This window comes from Drosophila melanogaster, chromosome 3L (assembly GCF_000001215.4).
Source record: "Drosophila melanogaster chromosome 3L".
Lineage (NCBI taxonomy): Eukaryota > Metazoa > Arthropoda > Insecta > Diptera > Drosophilidae > Drosophila > Drosophila melanogaster.
In genome coordinates, this window is record NT_037436.4 from 21,775,811 (window position 1) to 21,795,576 (window position 19,766).

Below are 19,766 nucleotides of genomic sequence, written 5' to 3' on the forward strand. Positions count from 1 at the left end.
GGAGGATCACATATATGGCGAGGAATGAGTTAGATTTGGCTGAAAGCCATAAGGAATCGGTGGGGAAATTCTGCTTGAACAGTGGATGCCGATCGAATCGCGCGTTGTCGAACTACGTGTCATTAATTCAATAAACATATTTTCAGACCAAAAGGATGGTATTATAAAAATATTGAGCAGCATTTCCAGGTATGTCAATAATAACTTGCACAGTATAAAGTTTACTTAATCGGCACACATTCGATGAAGCGAGCTTAAATTTAAAATCACAAAAGTTAATATTGCAACTATGTACCCTTGTTTTTAATCCCGTTAGGAGTGGTTTTTGGTGGACTATGCATTAAAAACTTAAGAGAAATGTGTTTTCACACCCGATATTGTACAATATGTAATCCATTGGGTGCAGATGGGTCATAAAATGAAATCCATTACAATCAAGGCACTCACGCTTTCCCTTTGCATAGGCTCCACCATTTGTCAACTAATTTACGCGAGACGGGATGCCACCACCCCCCGCAGGTGCAACCCCGACGGACAGCACACGGGCTAACTTAGCCGCAGTGTTGGCCAATATGTTAAGTCCACGCCGGATCACAATGCTCATGTGACTTGTCAACGCTCTTGGACTCGAAGGCACGAATCTACCTTGGAGCTACCAGTCGGGAAAAGGGAAAAAGAGATCAAAGCGGGCGTGCCGCCGGCTGTGGGAATCTGTTGCGCAGGCAGGCGCTAAACGGCGGCTACCAAATGGCGGGAATTTCGTTGCCCACACGCCCCGTTGCCATAGGCTCCTTCTCCTCTGATCGGTTCAGTTAACATGTGGCGAAAAATTTTAATTTAATTCGATTTGATTTATTACCCATTAAACATAAGAAGAACGTTTAGAGTTACAATTCTTAAGAGAGAAATTTGGGTGGGGTTCCACCGTTAGATTTCAGTTTTACTTGAATTTAATATATATTTTATTCAATTTAAATTACTGAATTATTTTATCGATGTTATTGACTTTTCCGAGTGTACATCCGCAAAGACGATCAATCTATGGCCCTGGTCGCCGGTTGGTTGCCTCACTTGTTAAGCGCCTCGGAGCGTTTTGTAAGAACATAAATCCTTCAGCTTCAGTTGCAGCCTCAGCTTCCGCTCGTCCCCCCAGCGGCGGACTGCATTTGAATGCAAGCAGCGGGCCTTTCAGCCAGGCTCGTTTCGGTTCGGGCCAGGTTTCTTTGCTGTCTCGCTCCGTTGCGTTGGTTTTTTTTATTGCCATAAGTGGCAGGTAATTATGTCGCTTGCCTGATAAATTACATTGTTGACAACGCCAGGCGAGATGAGATGGGCCGAGATTCGATGAGTGGGGAGAGTTTGCAGCTCGGCCCGGGGGAATCGTTTTTGGCAAAGCGGTAATGTGGCGGCGGTTCGGATCGGGAAATTGAATGAAAAGCCCCTGTGTCACAGCTATCCAACTTTGACGGTACTACTTGCATATGGTTATAGAAGCCTTACAAGATATTGGCTACATTAATAGCTGGTAAAATTATTTATTTATCTCCAATCAATCTATCTTCTGTTTTCCATTTTCCGTACGTGAGCTTGAAGCGGCAAACAGAAGATTAGGGCGATTTTACCTTTTTGGCCACCGTATTTTAAAACTTGATGGATCCACAAAAGGCAAGAGATGTTGGACGAGTCAGCGATCGTATTCTTATCGACAAGAACTTAAACACTGCTCAGTCTAGGCAAATAAAGTTGCTCCTGATGTGCAATCTTGCCTGCTCCGGCTGGCCCAACACCTACCACTGGTGCACGGAGGCCAAGGCGGGCAGCTGGTGGCGGGTGGCATGCCACACAAACCACAACGATTGCGTGCCGGCGATAAGGCGTGTGCCGCAGCCGGGGAATCGATGGATGCCGCCCCCGGCGGCCAGTTGAAAGATGCTGGATCTGCGGATCGTGATCCGTGGCCAGAAGCGCCTTATATCTCCGAACACGGTAGCTAACATGCTTGGGATTAATTAATGATAAGAAATCTGTATCTAAGGCCATTGCCGACAGCAGGCTACACAGCCCAGCCCAGCTCAGCTTCTGGCCATAATGAGGCCGGCATTCAGATTCAGATTCAGATTCAGGTGTGCAAACCGGCCGCCGGAGGATTCTGGGGCTCATCTTCGGGCACCTTGTGGCATCTCAATATCATGTAGATTTTTGCTAATGTGCGGTTCGCACTGCTGTGCACCTCGCCGCACTGCTCCACACCATTCCACACCACATGGTTGCCTGTGGCTCAATCTCATGCTCTCATACTCGCCATTAATTAGCTGAATTTATTAGATGGCCATCTCGCGATGTGCGGCGGTGCTGCGGCAAACGCCTGGGAATTTTTCGAATCCCTTGCATTGCTCTTCGCACTATGAAGAGGCTATGCAAAGGAGTTAAGCCCCCTTCCAACTTTTTGTATTCCTTCCTGGAACGTTTTTAGCCAAATGGAAGAGATGGGTGCGTGAGAAAATGGTGTACGTTCTTGGAGCGTTGAATAATACAAACAATGAACTAAAGTCTTTAATAGCTGGATTTATATTTTATATTTTTTACTAAGAAACTTAACGTCTGCCTAACGTCTAAAATGGCTCTGGACATATAAGACTCAGCCTCAGGTCTTAGAAGTTCTGAGAATCTGCCTTGTAAATTTACATGCACAACGTGTATTAACTTTAATGACTTGAACTTGTGTAGTTTAAATTTACATATTTAAAGGATCGAAATTTGTTAGTGGTGTTGTCGAGTAGGTCTTGCTATTTAAGCGAAACTATATTTCCGATACCCATATTATTGCACTTATGTATGTGTACTATTGTAGGTTATTTAAAGTATTTAAAAGGTGTTTTTATTTTTATCACTATGCCACCTCTAGCTCACGCATTCGACGTGTGTAGCTGAGGATTGCAAGTCAAGGCAGTTTACGACGTGGCTTTGTCCATGTCGACGGACATTGGACAGCGAATGGCACCGAATATTTTATCCGACCAATCGCCGATTGTCGCTGTGAGAAGTCGGGGAAAATCCGTCGGATTAGTTCAACCAAAGTTGTGCTATTTGGAATAATAAATGGCCTTATATTGTTCCATCTTCGGATCGGCGAACTTTATGCTCAATGTATTGACATTTGATTGCTCTACAGATTGGCTTATTAGCAAAGAGTCAATTGATGGCGACCAGAAAGGGAAGAAACTGTGGGAAACTAAGTGAATGTTGAAAAGTAAACATATTCTCGAGTTCTAAATGGCACACCAGTTGGTAATTATTGAATAACATCTTTAATTATATTAGGTAGATAAATAATATATTCCATTTGGTATTGCTGCAATCACTTTTAATAACACACAAATATTTATGGCTGTATCCCGCCATCTTGGGCGTTTTAATTCATTAAAATGTTTCTGCACATGTGCCTAGCCAGCAGTTCGCATCCCAATCCACCATTCCATACCAGCATAGTTCGGCTGTCCGGAGGCCGAGCGATCCTTGCCGCCATTCAATGCGGAACTCTGGGCCTCTAAACACGATTTCAACCAAAGTCAACCTCTGAAGCCGCCGACGCCGCCAATGCCCACTGAGGTTCAATTTGAGGTATTGTGATTTCAGATATTTGTGCCAGAACTTGGCTCACTGTTATGCTTGCGACGATCAGATGAATTCAGAATATAAGCAAGAAAACTTTAACACTCCTAGTCTAGTGAGATTACTAAATATGCGGATCTAATTTAAAATAATATATACGTATTTATGTAAAGTATGCATAGTAGCTCGAGCAATTGACCCTATTGTATTCGTTAAGCAACTGTATAAAACTACTATTATCACCTAGGTTACGGATTCGCAATCACAATCTGTTCCCACATTCCCGAATGGCTAATTAGTGATCTTAAATAATTTGAGTTAGGCTCCACCATTCTGCTACCCCAAAAGAAACGTTTGGTCATTACTTGGGAGCCAAGCATAAATCATAGTTTGCTAATAAGCCGGCCAAACTGACGACGTCAGCGAATCCATGGATACGGATACTGATACTGCCATTTGGAGGGTCGGATGGTAAACCAGTTGCCACATATTGGCACTTGGAATCCGAAAAGCTCTCAGCTCCTCCTACCAGGTTCAGTTGCAGAAGCTTCGGCAGCGGTTCACCTACAGATCAGATATGGAGTTCCATCAACAATGTATGCCAAAATGGCACTTCATCAGCTGGCCAACGGAGGATGATTAGCAATTGGAGACCCGAAACGAGCCGAAATCCGGGGAAATAAGTTTAGCCAACTAGGAGGGCGAGGGAGGATGTGGGGCCACTGGGTAGTTAGTAGTAGAAAGAGGCAGGCAGAGCTGGTGGTAATGATTGCAAAGTGGTTTCACTTTTGAGTTTTAATACCCTGGAAATACCCTTTAGGCACGGGATGTTATTATTTTTAGGTCAAAATGATATTCCAAATTTTTAGTAAAATTCATATTTGAGAGTGGAATAATTTGCGTAGGGCGATCATTTGGTTTCTTAATCATTACAAAAACTTATAGGCTAAACAGATTGCATGTGATAGTTTATTTAATGTATACAACTGTTGCAATATTTTGTTGCAATATTAGAAGTTATTATATGCTTTGATTGGGAAAATAAGCGTTGACTTAAAGTTTAGGTTGCATGTTTAAAGTAATTCGTTGGTATGCAACTTATTTGAGATTTGCAGGTTTACATGACGGTCGAGTCAGGATTTGAGCAGCATTTCAATTTAGTTTCTGCGTATGTCTACTTTTTTTTTTGAAGTGGGCCCATCCTCTGCAGCCGCAGACTATTTAACCATTTTTACTACTACTAAAAATTCCGGCAACAAATGCGACTGTATCTGTCTCGCTCTACTTGCATCTCTTTCCGTCGGTTAGATGTAATGCGGGCGTTGCGAAAAAGAATCGCAAGTTGTAAAATCTGGCTAATGGCAAGTTTGTTGCGAAAGCCTTAATTAAAAACCATTCAACCAACAGACAAACCGCCCGAACAAAGCAACAACACATTTGAAAAGTACATTAACTTTGTTGCCAAGAAGATCTCCGGGGCCCCGCGCATCCACTTTAACATTTAGCCAGGCCAATACTAATGAACCCGTTGTTACACTAATTTGGAACGCGACTAGGCCTTTTTCCAAGGCCCATCCATCGATTGACAGTTTAGTCTATCGGCGGACCGTAATCAGGGCCAATTGTCTGCCGCTTTTGGCCTCGCTGAAATGAATAATAACGATCCTTAATATGGAGCACAAATGCGACTGTTACATTTCTCATAAATGGCCTAGCTTATTGACATTTAATGTCAGCTTAAAGCTGAAATAATACACGTATAAGCAAGTAGTAGTCTCTCCAACTGGTTGAGATCTGCATGGAAACTTATTATGACCAAATTAAAGTTTAATAAGCGATTGTAGATTTCCTGGGTTGGTTGTAGTAAATTGATAATTGAAGCATTTTGAAAGCATTTATTAGAAAACATTATTTTGTAGACTTCTCTGTTAACAATGAGTGAGGCGTACATTTATTTGGCTTAACATATATGAAAGGTGTTATAACTGAAAAAATTTAATTAAATAATAGAATAAAATTTCCAGAACCTTTTCTCATCATTCATAGTTGTATGGGCACTACCACCGAATCGTTCAATTTGGACGGCTATTACAAATGCTATCGTTAAATAATGGGAAAACTGTGCAACTGGCAATAAACACTTACCGGATCCAACACAGTTAAAGCGAAAATTTTGAGGTTGGCCAAAACGCGGGCTCCCACATGCCACTGCCAAATCGCGCTGCACTCAGCCCCCCGTTGGGCGCCAAATGGAGTGAAAATGTCTCACGTTCTGGTTTTTTAATCTTGACCAGGCAATTGTTACCTTTCTAATGCGCGTTTTTATTGGCCGCCACGTTCGCCGCGAAGATTCCAGCCAAAGTAAGCAAGTGAGACTCTCTTCTTTAGGTCTATGTGGCGTGTCACTTCGAAGCCGGCATAATTTGCTTGCCACTGAGCACGGAGAGATGTGCGGACTCACCACTCTATCCTGCAGCTTTTTGTCTGCGCTAATTTTGTTCGTGCAACATTTCGCCGACCCGTATTTAATTTGCGCTCATTTAAACGGCCGTTCTTCGTTTGGGGGATACCTGGGCGCTCAACCAGTGCATTGCCAAATGCAAAATCCATGTTGCACATTGTGCGATGCACGCACTTTAGCCCGCAACTTGGACAGGGGCATTAGCGGCAAGTTTACATCGTTCGCTCCGGTAGCCGCGTAAATCTTTCGCTTTTCAAGCCCCCTAGATTTTCGAATCTTGATACAGTTCGGGGGGGGGGGGGGGAATGGGTGGAATACCACTTTTTTGAATGCTTTGTTGGTGAAACGAAATGAGAATAAAATTATATTCATTTGAACTTCCTATTTGCACACATAAAGAAAAACTGACAATAAGGGAAGTCAAACAGTTACAGTACCATCAAAAAGCTTTCCTTTAATTGAATTATCTTTTTATTTAAGGAATTTAAATCAAAAAATCTAAGAACCAATGAGCGTTGCCATACTTGATTCGTAATAAGCAATCGAGAACCCCAATCCGCAATAATTTGATGCCCAACGGTATCTGAAAGATTTCTCACACATTACACCCAGCAGATACTAGTAATTTTAAGGCACTGATTTCATTTCCCACCGAGCCGAGATCGGCGACACAACCCAATCCCAATCCAATCCTAAATAGAATCTTGTGAGCGATGCCGACGCAGAGAACAAGGGAATCAAAAACAGAGCGCAGGAAGAGCGAATGAACGGAGGACTTGGCTAAAAGGCAGCCACAATTGTCATTGAACGGCCATTCAAATGTCACAAATTGTTTGCCAAATCGCGCATTGGACATGAAATAGTTTCGACAGTTTAATTTGCCTCCCGAGCGGCGGCAACGCCAACAGCCACTTGCAAGTCGAAGCCAGCAATGTGCAACTGCAAATGCAGCAAACGGCATTTGTTGCTGGTCGGCTTGGTTTGGTTTGGCGTGGCTTGGTTTGGTTTGGGAATCGGTAGTCGGGTGACTTGTTGGCTAACCATGAAACACCTACCAAATGGTTGGCCATTGATCGTCAGCTCCGTCCATGCAAAAGGCCATCTCTGGTCGGCTGGGACAGGCGCTGCCTCCAGTGATGTCCCCCAACAGATATGAGCTCGACGATAACGTTGACATTCCACCTAAATTTATAATTTTTCGCCGGGCTTTTCCCTTGTTGGCCTCGCAAAGCTTTTAATTTTTGCCGCCATGTGTGAGGAACAGCACACTGCAATACAAAATGCAACTCTATTTGAATAATAAAAAATTACAAATTTAATCTATTTCGTTTCCTAGTTAACAATACGCCGATCCTAAATATATATTAGGTATTGGTTTTGCCAAAAAATTGTCATATATTTTATCCATGATACACTTGTATCTATGTCACTTAACTATCACACTATCTAATTTTATATTATTTATGTTATTGAGTTGAAATTACTAATAGGCATCCACTTCATTTCGTTTTATACCCTTAGCTTATCCAAAAAATAGTCAATTTTCGCTTGATTACTCGCAGTGTGAGTGCTCCTCTTTCAGGAAGCCTTTTGCCTTTGAATTGGCTTCGGCTTGAATCGGTTTGGATTTGGCTCTTTGGAGGATTTGTCATCCGATGCCGGCAATCCGGGCATATGACAAGTGGCCCCGGCCTGTCGGCGGCGATGAGAACGAACTTACCATAACTGATCTTGTTTTAGCCGTGGTCATGGCGCCTGCCCCCCCTTCTCACGCTCTATGGAGCCCAGATCTGGGAGCTTCTGTATTTGCACTGAGTTTTTGTTCGCCGAATGATTTTCTGCGGTTCATTTAAGTCACGAACTGTCCCGAAATGTGCTTCCACTGGCCCAGCGACTGCAGCTCTTGGACTCAGTCCGACTGGCATGTTCTTTTGTCCGTGATTTCATTTTGATTTGCACGACAAATCCAAGATGTAGGTGCTCTGCCACAAGCCTCTGTCCCATCCTGCTGCCACCACCAGCCCCTTAGCAGCCCAGTCCACCCACTCCTACTCCTACTGCAGAGGCTGTCATTGAATTTTAATTTAATCCAATGCAAGTCGAATGCAAACAAAAAATTGCATCTGACTCTATTACAATGCAAAGACAAGATCGCCCGGTGATAATAAAAAGCTGGGAACATTTTTTTATAGCCAGCCTCTGGTGCTCTGATTCCCATTATTGGTCATGCCGGTGATCATGATGCCGATGATGCCTGTCGATGCTGTTCTTCTTCGGTTGCTGCTGACCGAAAAATGTCTTCATTTATGCTACGTTTATGCTAATGGATCAGAGATGGGAATGCAGGCCGAATGGGTAATGATCGGCGAGCCCATTGTCAAATACTCAACTACCAGCTACCGTCGGTCGATGGGGGAGTGCCTGGCCAGGGGACCAACTTCTGGGATGAGAACTGGAGTCAATGGGAGGGGAAACACTGCACACTCAGTGTTTTATTAACTTAATTGAGAAGAAATTTAATACGAGCTCATAAATATAATTCAAAGTCACTGTGTATCCCTTAAGTTAGTTAATTTTAGAGCTATACAGTAAGAGATTACAAGTTGCGGAAAGATGTTGAACACATGTAACTTAAGATCCTATATAAACAAACCTATTTAATCGTACCCAATATTATAAAGACATCAGTTCCATCAATTGTATCAATTAATTGTATGTTTTCATTAGTAATACAAATTATAAGGCTCTTTTTAATTTTTCTTGTTTAACACAAAGCTACATTAGATTAAAATCCCTTAGCCACTCCATTTACATTTCCACTTAGACTCCACTAAAAGGCAAATTTAGGATCCCCCATTTATTACCAAAGAAAGCCGCACATGAAAAATTGGCTATTTTTATCCTTTTAAGCCACACGCAAGACTTTTTAATAATAAAAATTTAATTTGTGGAGAACAAATTAATTTCTGAAGCGCATTTACACCTCCTAATCGCAATCACTAAATTGTCGAATCGCGCAAGGCGAGCCCATACCGAGTCCCAAACCCAGATCGAAGCCACCAGGAACCCACGGAGAAGTGGGCGTCACCTGGAGCCCCGAAGGTGATCTCTGGCGAAGACACACGGAGAGCCATTAGGCGCACCTAAGCGGCGGCCATCTAGTGCCGCAGAGGGACAAAGGGGCCAGGGAGCCACCGCCGATGCCTATGCCAATGCCAATGCCAATGCCAATGCCAATGCCAATGCCAATGCGAATTTTCCCAGAGTCTGGATGTAGTCTGAATCCGAATCTGGTGGAGTCGCTCGTCTGGAGCCGTGCAATTACCGCTCCGAGCACAACGCCGGCTATCACTTGCCCCAACAATATCAATATTTATGCAGACGATAACACCTTCTGATTTACACCAGCATCACATGCAGATCCCCGCCGCCTACGGACACATGAAGTCGGGCTGCAGCCAGATCGCGGTTCGTTTCCACATTTCTATTAAGAGCTCAACACTTGCGCTACTGCCAGCCGGTGAACGGCAACCGGCAATTTTCCAGTTAACGCCCCGAAAAAAAGCAGGGATCGTACACATATATCGACGCATACATATGGAACGAGGGAAGAAACTATAACATGTTCGACATAATGGATATTAGCATAAATTCTGCGCCAGCAAAACACGGGCAAAGATGTTGCTGCCGCTCCATTGATTGCTCATTGCCAGAAAATGGTACAGGCAACAAATCGCAAGTCGGTGATACAGTGGGATACAAAAATCAACGATAAGATTAGGCAACTCTTTTGAATGAACTATGTGAACTAACCAAATCAAAAGCACCAAATAAATTTGAATTTATGAAAAAATTTGAACTCGAAGGCGAATTCTTTAGTCCCTATATTTCTACATCAAGAAATAGACCAAAAACCAATGAGAGAAATCAGAAAATAATGATAAAATGTATTATTTTGGGTTCTATGGATACGAGAATATCAATACAAAATAATTGCATATTTTAAGACTTCTTGAGTTTCAAACCCCAAACCAAAGCCAAAACTAGGTTAACTTTCGATTTTTTCGAAAACCTGTCCTTGCAACTCAAACTTTTGATACTTTTGGAGTTATTTCCAATAATAAATAATAGTAACAATGTAAGTTATCTATCAACGCAAATATCAACATTAAATTAATATAGATTTCTTTCTTAAATGTTTCGTTATTTATTATGTTCAAAATATTGAGAACGCACCGAGCTAGTCCCACTGTGGATCAGGGCGGTATGGTGGGAAAGGAAACGGGATCGGCGGCTTAAATTCTGATCCAAGCTTCTGTGGGAAGCTGGCTGGGGAACTGGGGAAAGATGAAAATAATGAAAATTTGCTCAGGCAAATAAGGCATAAAAAGTAAATAAAATAAAGATGCGCATGTTTATTGTTGCTGGCCAGAGTCTTTTTGCGGCCGTTGCCGATTGGGAATGTTGCTTTTATTATTTATTGAGTTGTTATTAGTGCAAACTACGCTTGTTGCAATTGCGCAGCTTGTTTATCTGATTTGGTTGCAAGTTGCAGATCCCTGAGTTCCAAGTTGCATGTTCAGGTAGCCGCTACATCGCGTACGGATACGGATGCACAAATATATTGCCGCATGTTGCCAAAGGTGAATGTGGCTGCCGCGCAAGTCTGTGTCGTGTGTTGCTGCCGAACACGCTGAGTTATGGCCCAAAAGCCAAGCGGCAACTTAATTAATACATGCAACCGCATTATCGCCCATCACCTGGCCACAAGGTCGGCAGCAATGACGACCAGCACTTATCAAAGGTATCAACTGAACGCATGTAAGCCGATTTCCAGTTTATGGCCCCTAAATTTTAGTTTCTGATGAGAAAAAGCACTTGATAAAATAAATATGTTTATTATACAATAAGTAATATTAACTATATAATTATATATATATAATTTTATAATGACCCAATGTTCGAATGATAAATAGAAAAGTTTGATTAGATTTCAGTGACGCCTACATATGCATTGTTCAAAAGGTTGCCACGCCCTTTATTTCTTTTATTTTATTATTTGTCTTGCCAACTTGGCCCAAACTATCAAGCTTGAAAACGCTTGCTTTCCCAACGCGTATTATCTGATTATCTGCGTAACGGGTATCTGATAGTCGAGGGAGCTTACACTCATAGCGTAAACTCTCGTTTTGATAAACTAGAGTAAGAATACTGGACTTCTGCAGACTCTTCAAGTCAAAGACAACTCGGGCAGTATTTCAGATGAAAAACTAGCCAATCGACCTGGCATTGGCAGCTCCATATGTCGATCCCTCCCCCGCATCACCCGCGTTCCACTCCCTTGTCCATGACCGTTTTCAGCTGAAAATTACTTTATAGTGTTGGCGCGCATAAATTGACGTAATCGTTTATTACCATTTCTGAAACTGAACTGGACTGCCACTCAATCGGCGTTGTTTTTGGCCAGAGCACCACCAATGGCCCCACTCTCTTATCGCGTATTTGCGCATGCGCTTCACACTTACTCGCCTGATTTCCCATAAATCGCACATATATATACATATATATACTATATAGACCGGCTACTACTTCCCCGATCTTCTGGCATCCAAGCTATCTTTGGCATGCGCTTGCGTACGATCCGGCATGGCCACGGGAATTTATTTTTTCTCTTCTCCTCGAAGTGCTCGAGCTGTTTACTCGATGATTGCCGCCAGAGTTGGGTGGGGTGGGGTATTTCCAAGTGTTTTAATAGCTTAAACGTATCTTTTTAAAATGTACACCTAACATTGCAGTCAAAAGTTGCTGAAACTAACATTTACTTAGGTCATATGACCCGCAGACGTTAGGTTAAGTCCATTGCCCAGTTGACGCTTTCCATATCATGAAATATTGAAGTGGGTGTTGCCAGTCATTTATGGGCTGATGCTTCTTTTAAGACCATTAACGCGGCGGTTGGTAGCGAAACCAATGCTAACTTTTGAATGCTGTTCAATGGGGCATAAATTGGGGAGTAACTGCCGGAGATGTGATTAAAGGAATTAAAGGAATCGGCAACACCTATTACAATCAACAACGGCACAAAGGACACTTCAACAGCTGCCCTATCAGGCCATCCGCTTGAACTAGAAGGAACACCCGCTCCATTGAATCGCCTGTGGAGTTGTCACAACAATGAGGGCGCTTAAATGAGCACGATCTGCCGTTGGGCAACAATATTTATCGAGAAACATTGTCCCTTTGTTGAACGGGACTGCTGACAATGCCCAATGCTCGATGCTCAATGCTCGATGTTCGAGCGACCCCGACATCGAGGGTTGACTGTGCGGTATGTCATCGCTTGGCAGGGAAACAAATTTATTGATTAATGCCTCTTCGGGCTCGCAACTGAATGACTTCGATCTCGATCATAAAAGACCTTCTGTGTTTGCTGGCAAAAAATAAACTCATAAATTACCAACAGGAGCGACAATTTTTCCCTCTGATTCCGTTTCTGACTCTTGCTGAATGCCGTTCTCAACAATTGCCAATCACCAAACGATTGTATGCGCTGTCTCCCTCGTTATAGATGGATTTCCATTTGATTTGCAAACATTTTGAAACTCGGAACTCATTGCCAACAATATAAAGTTCATTATTTAGCAATAAATTTGTTATGACATGTTTTACTAGGCGTTGGACTGTCGATTGGCCATGCTTCTTTATAAAGTGCGCAGTGATCAGTTTTACTTTTGGCATTTACCAAATGATCTTTTAAATGGGGCCCGCTACAGTTGAAGGCTGAAGTCGATAGCACTTGATTATATCGAGCTTAATATTTCAGTTCGAATGGCAATGCATATTTGCTAATCACTAGCCAAATGTCAAAGTTTACAAATTGTTTTAGTTTACAATTTTCTATGCTAAATTTTGTAAATTCGAGGTCTGATGATACCAAACGACATTGTGATGGAATTTCCTGAAAGTGTAAAGTAGTAGTACAAAATAAAAATAGTAAATGCACGAAACACTTTGTTTTCACATTCATTTCGCAGAAAATTCATTAAAAAATTTTATGTTAAAAGGTTGAAGAAATCATTTAGCATTGGAGGCGCTAGAACCAACAGAAAATCATTTTACAACATATTTGTAATTTAATATGAACTATCTCTTTCGTAAGCATCTCAAATTTAATTACACCAGATTAACCAATCACTGAAGCAATGACCATTAAGTGGTCTGAAAGCAGGTGTTAAGCTTTCTTCACCTCCACCGTGTGCTACCAATGAAGACAAATGACCAGCTCTGTGGCCATTACTTATCCACACTTTACACAGTCTCCATCGGCCGCCCACTGGCCGATCTCGCTGTCTCGCTCTGGTTCAGTGTGAGCGTGTGTGAGTGCGGCACAAGCATCGAGTTTGTCGCCTAAGTCATTTGTTATTGCCCGATACCGATGGTGTTCAAGTGAGTAATTGGCGAGTTGATTTGTTGTGATTTGATTTGATTAGCATGTAGATCATCGTGATCAGCGCGGCCGAACAAAATGGATAAATTGCTGGCCAGCCGCAGGAGCAGCGGCAGTATCAAATTAAAGACACATGACTACAATCTTACACTCCACGGCAGTTTGTCGCCATTAGCGTCGAGGTGAAATCTCAGTCAGGAGCCGGCCACGTTGGCCAGCAGATCCAGAGATCGGGCGATCGGCTGGCGAATGAATCTGATTGCCTGTGACGGCATTAGAAATACAAAATACAAACCAAGAGAGTTGCCGGCCAACTGAACAAAAAGAAACGTCGGCCGAGGCATTTGTGTCATTTGTATGCAAGAGTAACAAGCCAGAGAGACGATCGAATGCATTGAGTCCCAACAGATTAGCTGGACGCGGGCCGATGGACCGCCCCAGAGCCTGGACATCTGGAGATTCATGTGCACAATGAATGGACAATCGCAATCGCAAGCTAAGGCTGCAGCTGAAGCTGAAGTACCAGCCAACTGCCGATCAAATCGATGCCGTGTATCGTGTACCTCTCCATCCTGAGGCGGCACTGCCATCGATTTAATTACAACAAACGCGTCAGCAAATTGCCTGACGCGAACATTTGCACACTTTCGAAGCAAAGCAAACAGTTCAACCAGCTGAACCGATCGAAAAACAGGAAAGGGGCCTAATGCTGAAATCGACTTGAAAGTACCTCGTGCTAACTGCAGACTGCAAGTTAGTGCCTACTTTTAGGGGCTGATGAATCCAAGCAACGACAGACAATCACTATAAGAGTGGGTATAAGAGTTACGTTCATACCCTAGAAACTACGTTAATTAACCCTAAGATACTAGACCAGTTTAAAAGACAAAATAAGTAATGTCCCTGTTACCTACAGCCACTCAAATTAAACAACTCTGCGGAGCACCCAGTATAAAAACAGAAAAATCATCAAAAATAAATGGAATCAAATAAGAATTGCCCGAGCCTCTGGGATGGCCTAGACAGAGGTCCAAAAAGTATCCATCCCCAAGCTCGTGTACCTTGGAGCGCCATCGAGTTAACAGCAAGTGGCGGTGCATTTGGCTTTGATCTAAGGCTCAAATCTAGCTGCCCTCTCTTTAAGCCCCAACCCCAGCCTCAGCCCCATCCTCCACAGCCTTCTCCTCCGGTATTGTTAGCTCTAGCTCGGAGTCACTGTGCCGCATTGTGCCGCATGGTGACTGTGTGGCAACAGTGCCTCCGGTCTTGGTCTCAGCCCGATTCTCGTTTGGCCATTAAATGCCACCGAAGTTCACTTGTGCTCCCCGATCGTGATTGTGACTGAGTGATATTGGATGTCTGACGTCGAGGATGCGAATGACGAGGATGCAATGACAATTGCAGGCTGCAATTGCCATTTGTGCGAACCTGCGAGTGTGCATCTGTGAGCTGTGCGCTGCGAGGTGTGAAAGGTGTTTAGTTGTTGACTAATTGTTGACTTTAAGTTGGGCATACCAAATCAAATCTATTCGGACGGCAGATTGCTAGCGAAAAGTTTGGGCATTGATATCAGTGGTAGAGTCTAGAAACATTTTGGCCAATATATACCGTAATAATATTCAGATTAATTTACGCTATTCACCTAGAGCTTTCAATAAACTGATAAATTTTTAATTACACGGTAAACTTCTCTAAACAAATTTTGTATAAACTAATTCGCATAGGGATATGGGTTCAGTGATGGATATTTTAAGATACTCAGTTGAATTTGGATAATAAATTTGAATCTTTATTATAAATATACTTGCAGATGACCAATACCAAGAGGTATAATAACAAATGTATGAAAAAAAACTATGGTTTATACTGCCCACCTATGACTTTACATTTATTAAACTTGGTATATGGACAGTATATGGAAACAGCAACGATATCCTTAGATTCTGGTTCAGACCATTCAAAGTTACATTCACCTGAGCATACATACATTCATGTGTCGCAACTCAAACATCTTTGAACGAAATCAACCATATTTTCCTTTGACATGCACAGCTGATGATCGGCCAGAAAATGTGCCCGGAAAATCTTGGATGAGGAAGAATGCCTTAGGCTGTTTAGCATGGGACGGAGTCTGGGCATGAAACCGAGTCTGTGAGCGTGCTGCCCCCGTGACACATTGCACATGCTGGGAGCGAGGCACCAGCTCTAGCTTCAGCTCCAGCTCCAGAGGTAATCCCCGTCCAGGGCCGCCCGATGTCAGGTGAGTGAGAATTGTGTCACATAGTCAGGCGCTGACACTCTGCGACTGCAGTCGGAGTAGGAGCTATAGTCCGACTAGCGGTATATTTGCCTGTGCCAAAAGTTTTTCCTGGAAACCATCGCGGGGCGACAGCGTTTTCCTCCGCAGCAGCTACCACTTCGACTGAGCCGCTGCCTTCGACTCGACTCCACTCCACTCCATAAATCTCGCCACACAATGACAAAATATTTGCAAATCGCAAGGCGCGCTTCAGAGGAGCCGCCACTCGATACAAATCTATTTTCGTTCCCCGACTCCGTTCAGTTTCGGTCGGCATTATTATATTGTCTGCTCGCAACCGTGGTATCCGGACTGGCAAGAATGCTGGTCTCTTTGGGGGTGGGATACTATTGTATAAAATTTCATTATAGCGAACAAAACGTAATAAAAAAGGGCCTTTTAGCTCTATGGGTCACAGAGTATAGTTTTACACAGCATTCAGAAATATTGCAATTAGCTGGTTACGACCTATTAACTAATTAAAAGTACTTTACCAGAATTTTAATGTAAGCTTGCTTAAAAAGAAAACCCCTGCATAGCGTAAACATTAAAACAACGCTTTAATGGGACACACCAATAATGAACAACACCATTAAAGGCATTTTTCACAAAATTGTTTTTTCAACTTGAAGCTATTCAAAGTTTACTCTAATGAAAGGAAGCTATATACTAAAAACATACGATATTTAAAACATATACAGAATCGCTTTGTATTTTAAATTTCACATTTATATTGCATTTAACAAAAACTTTGACTAATTGGTCTATACAATGCTTAAACTATTCCACCTCATTTTAAGTTTTTCCAAGCGTACATTAATATTCTTATTACAAAATAGGTGCATCCTTTTTACGATGCTTATTTACTTTATATCCTTACCTAAGATACTTCAGAAGACGTTGAAATGGATTTCAGACATTAGGTCATTCTTACTTTAAGTCCTCACAGCAGATTACTCAGATGCTCAAATGGAAAATTAAAATTGTTAACCATCCAGACTATTAGAATCTAAGCTATTGCCTGGAACCCTATGTTCAGATTGGCTCGCTTAGATACCAATCAATTTTCAATAGCTCCTGCACCACTGTCCTTGGTGTCCCCATCTCAACCCAGTTCGGGAGCCTGGCCAGCTTGGGAGAGCATCTTCTCCTGGCTGTTTGCCTTCAACTTGTTATGCGGCCCAAACAATTGTCTATTCTTTTTCAAATGCAACCGCCGCCTGGTAGCAGCCACACGAAGCCGCAATGCTGGGACGCAGACGACGACGTGGACATCGTCTCCCCTGGGGGCAGTCGGGGAGTCTTCGGCTGGGATCTGCTTTCTCGCAGCCTGGTGGGACTCCATCCGATCCTCGATCCGCGTCCACTCCTGGGGCCCTGGATGCTTTATTTCTTGTGTTCGCTTCTCGCTGGGCGCGTTTAACATACAAATTGTTACACTTACAAGGTGAAATTTATTGTTGCCCACGGCGCGGCAGCTGGGCGCTTTGCTTGCGGCTCATCTGGGGGCATTATTCACGGCGGGATTAGAATTCCCTGCCGCTCTATAGATCTCCCCCGATTTATACTACTTTTTACTTAACTTTCAATTAATGTCTAGTAATTTATCCGCTTTGCTTACGTTTGGTTTTGCGTTTTTTCCTACTCCTCGCTGGAGTGGCTACTGTTGACTTGTCAAGGAGTTTATGGTCCATTCCACCTACTCGGCAATAAATCATGCCTTAATTTATGTCGCCACTCAATAACGAAACCCTGACAACCGAATATGGCGGCACGGTGCCATAATTTCATAGCCAAGTTAACCGTATAAAGAAGGCACGATGAAGATCGCCAAGCGAGCAGTGCACTTCCAAAGCGAATTGCTGGCTGTTCCAGTTCCTAAAGTTCAGTTTAAGTGATCCACTAATCATATGGACTTTTTAATGAACAATACCTTTATACTTAGTACAAGGAGCATTCAAATGCTATAAATAATATAAATGTCACTCACTTAAACCACAAAACGCTGAATATCTCAAAATTGACATCATATTAACTAAAGCCCACAATGAATAATAAATACGTTTGTAAATTTGGGCATGCGTGGGCACGTCTAAAAATCTGCAACATTGCGTTGCCACATGCATTTGTCAATGTCGCCGCTTTCAATGAGGAATCCTCCCCATACCTCCCAACCCCCCTCCCATCCCCTCCTCCTCGCCATGATCCTCCCCATGCCACTGCAAAATGTAACGAAAAACTTTCGCCTGCAATCCGCATGGGTCCATTTCCATTGTAACCAACTCGTGGAGACGCCGCGGGCAACCCGTCATAGGTTGATACTCCGTTTCCTGCTGCATTCAGCTGCAACGCGTGACTTGGTTTTGACTTGGTTTTGGTGCTGCAAGAAATATATATGAAAATACCTATACGCTGCTGCAAATTTGCAGCGTTTTTGTGGTTCCGTTCGCACGTTCAGGGCAGCCAACAATAAATGCTTTCTTAGGCAGCCGTTTAAAGCCAAATGAGTTATGACTGTTGGCACTTTGGCTCGACACATTAGCACCACAAATACGAGCAAGAAAATTTTGACGAATTACCGACAACCTCGCGGAAAATGGAACCCTCTTAAAGGTGATCAGTGATCCGATGGGAAAAGAAAAGTCCTCTGGGAGGTCAATGGACGACCACCCTTGTAGAAGTCCTTCTTAATTTCACTTGCTTAGCAGGTTTGCTAACTAACATAATTAAGTATTACTTAAACTTTTAAAGTGACAACAAAACATTCATATATTTGCTAAATGCCTTACATTTCCCATAAGGACTGCGAGCTTCAAGTGAAATCTTCTCACCATCCAGATACACTTCCGCCTCGAAGCTTACTTGACTTTAATTTTGATCGCCCAGCCACGCACTGACTTTACCTCCACCTATTTGGGTTGACAAGTTGAGCTCACAGCTCCAGAGCTCCAGAGCTCCGGAGATCCCCTGCAATTACACACATGTACCTGGACACATGGGTATTTGTAATTGCATGTGCATTACGCACTTGTCGCTCTAAGCTGATCCAGCTTTGCCAGGCCTGATTGCCATCACTCCAGACCAGGATTCGGGACTCAGGAGGGGACCGGAGGCAGGCGCTCCGTAATTAAAATGAAATCAGCATACGGCTTAATTTCGGACTCGGATTCGGGCTCACACCGACCGACTAGATGGGGGGACTTGTCTGACTGCTTGTTGTTTGTCTAATGCGTAACATCGTTTGGATTCCCCACTTCACTGCTCCAAATCTGTCCGTTCTCATAAATCCGTCTTGCATTTTGCATGCCACTCATCAAATGCTAACCTGGTGGAGATTAATTTAATTTCTTCGCTGTCTTCTTCATTCCTAGTTTAGCATTTTTCCGTCTACGTTGGCATTCGGCATTTGGCTTTGGAATGGGCTTATCCCCAGGCAGACCGTTAGCCCTATCTGGAAAAATCAAGTATGTATATATACGGATTAAACTACGCCTTTTGACCAACACTTCGGATGAGTAATATTTGTTCTTTTACGCTTCAATATAATAAGTATATTACATCAACGCACCAAATAACTTATTTCCAAACTTATATAGGATTACCTTCTTATATTTTTTTTTTGATTATAAATTTAATTTTTTCATGTTTGACCAACGAATTCCTTTTGGAGCTGACACTTTTTGTAATTGATAACACTAACGGGGGCTAAACGTGTCATAAAATCGTCGTAACTGATGTGCTGATCTAGATTGTCGAATACAGACATCACCTTGAGACACGAGAGTCAGAGTAATTTACCAAAAACGAAATGAACTTGTTGCCTCCATCCGGCGCTATATCTTCCCAGATCCCAGATACGAAGATGCCGCTTGGTGGCTGCTCCTGGCTGATCTAATGCAGTAGCCATTGCTACTGGTAAGGCGATAACCAAAACTAAAAACGATGCC

At 42.9% G+C, this 19,766-nt stretch overlaps 1 long non-coding RNA gene across 1 annotated transcript, besides 1 other annotated feature; it reads right to left on the minus strand.

Annotated features, from left to right (window-relative positions):
• Positions 1 to 889: 889 nt before the first annotated feature.
• On the minus strand, positions 890 to 1,350 carry lncRNA:CR45958 (long non-coding RNA:CR45958). Its single transcript, NR_133298.1, has one exon. It is a non-coding gene; the product is annotated as a long non-coding RNA:CR45958 (long non-coding RNA).
• A 9,849-nt stretch (positions 1,351 to 11,199) lies between these two features.
• Positions 11,200 to 11,266: a mobile genetic element.
• The last annotated feature ends 8,500 nt before the right edge of the window (positions 11,267 to 19,766 follow it).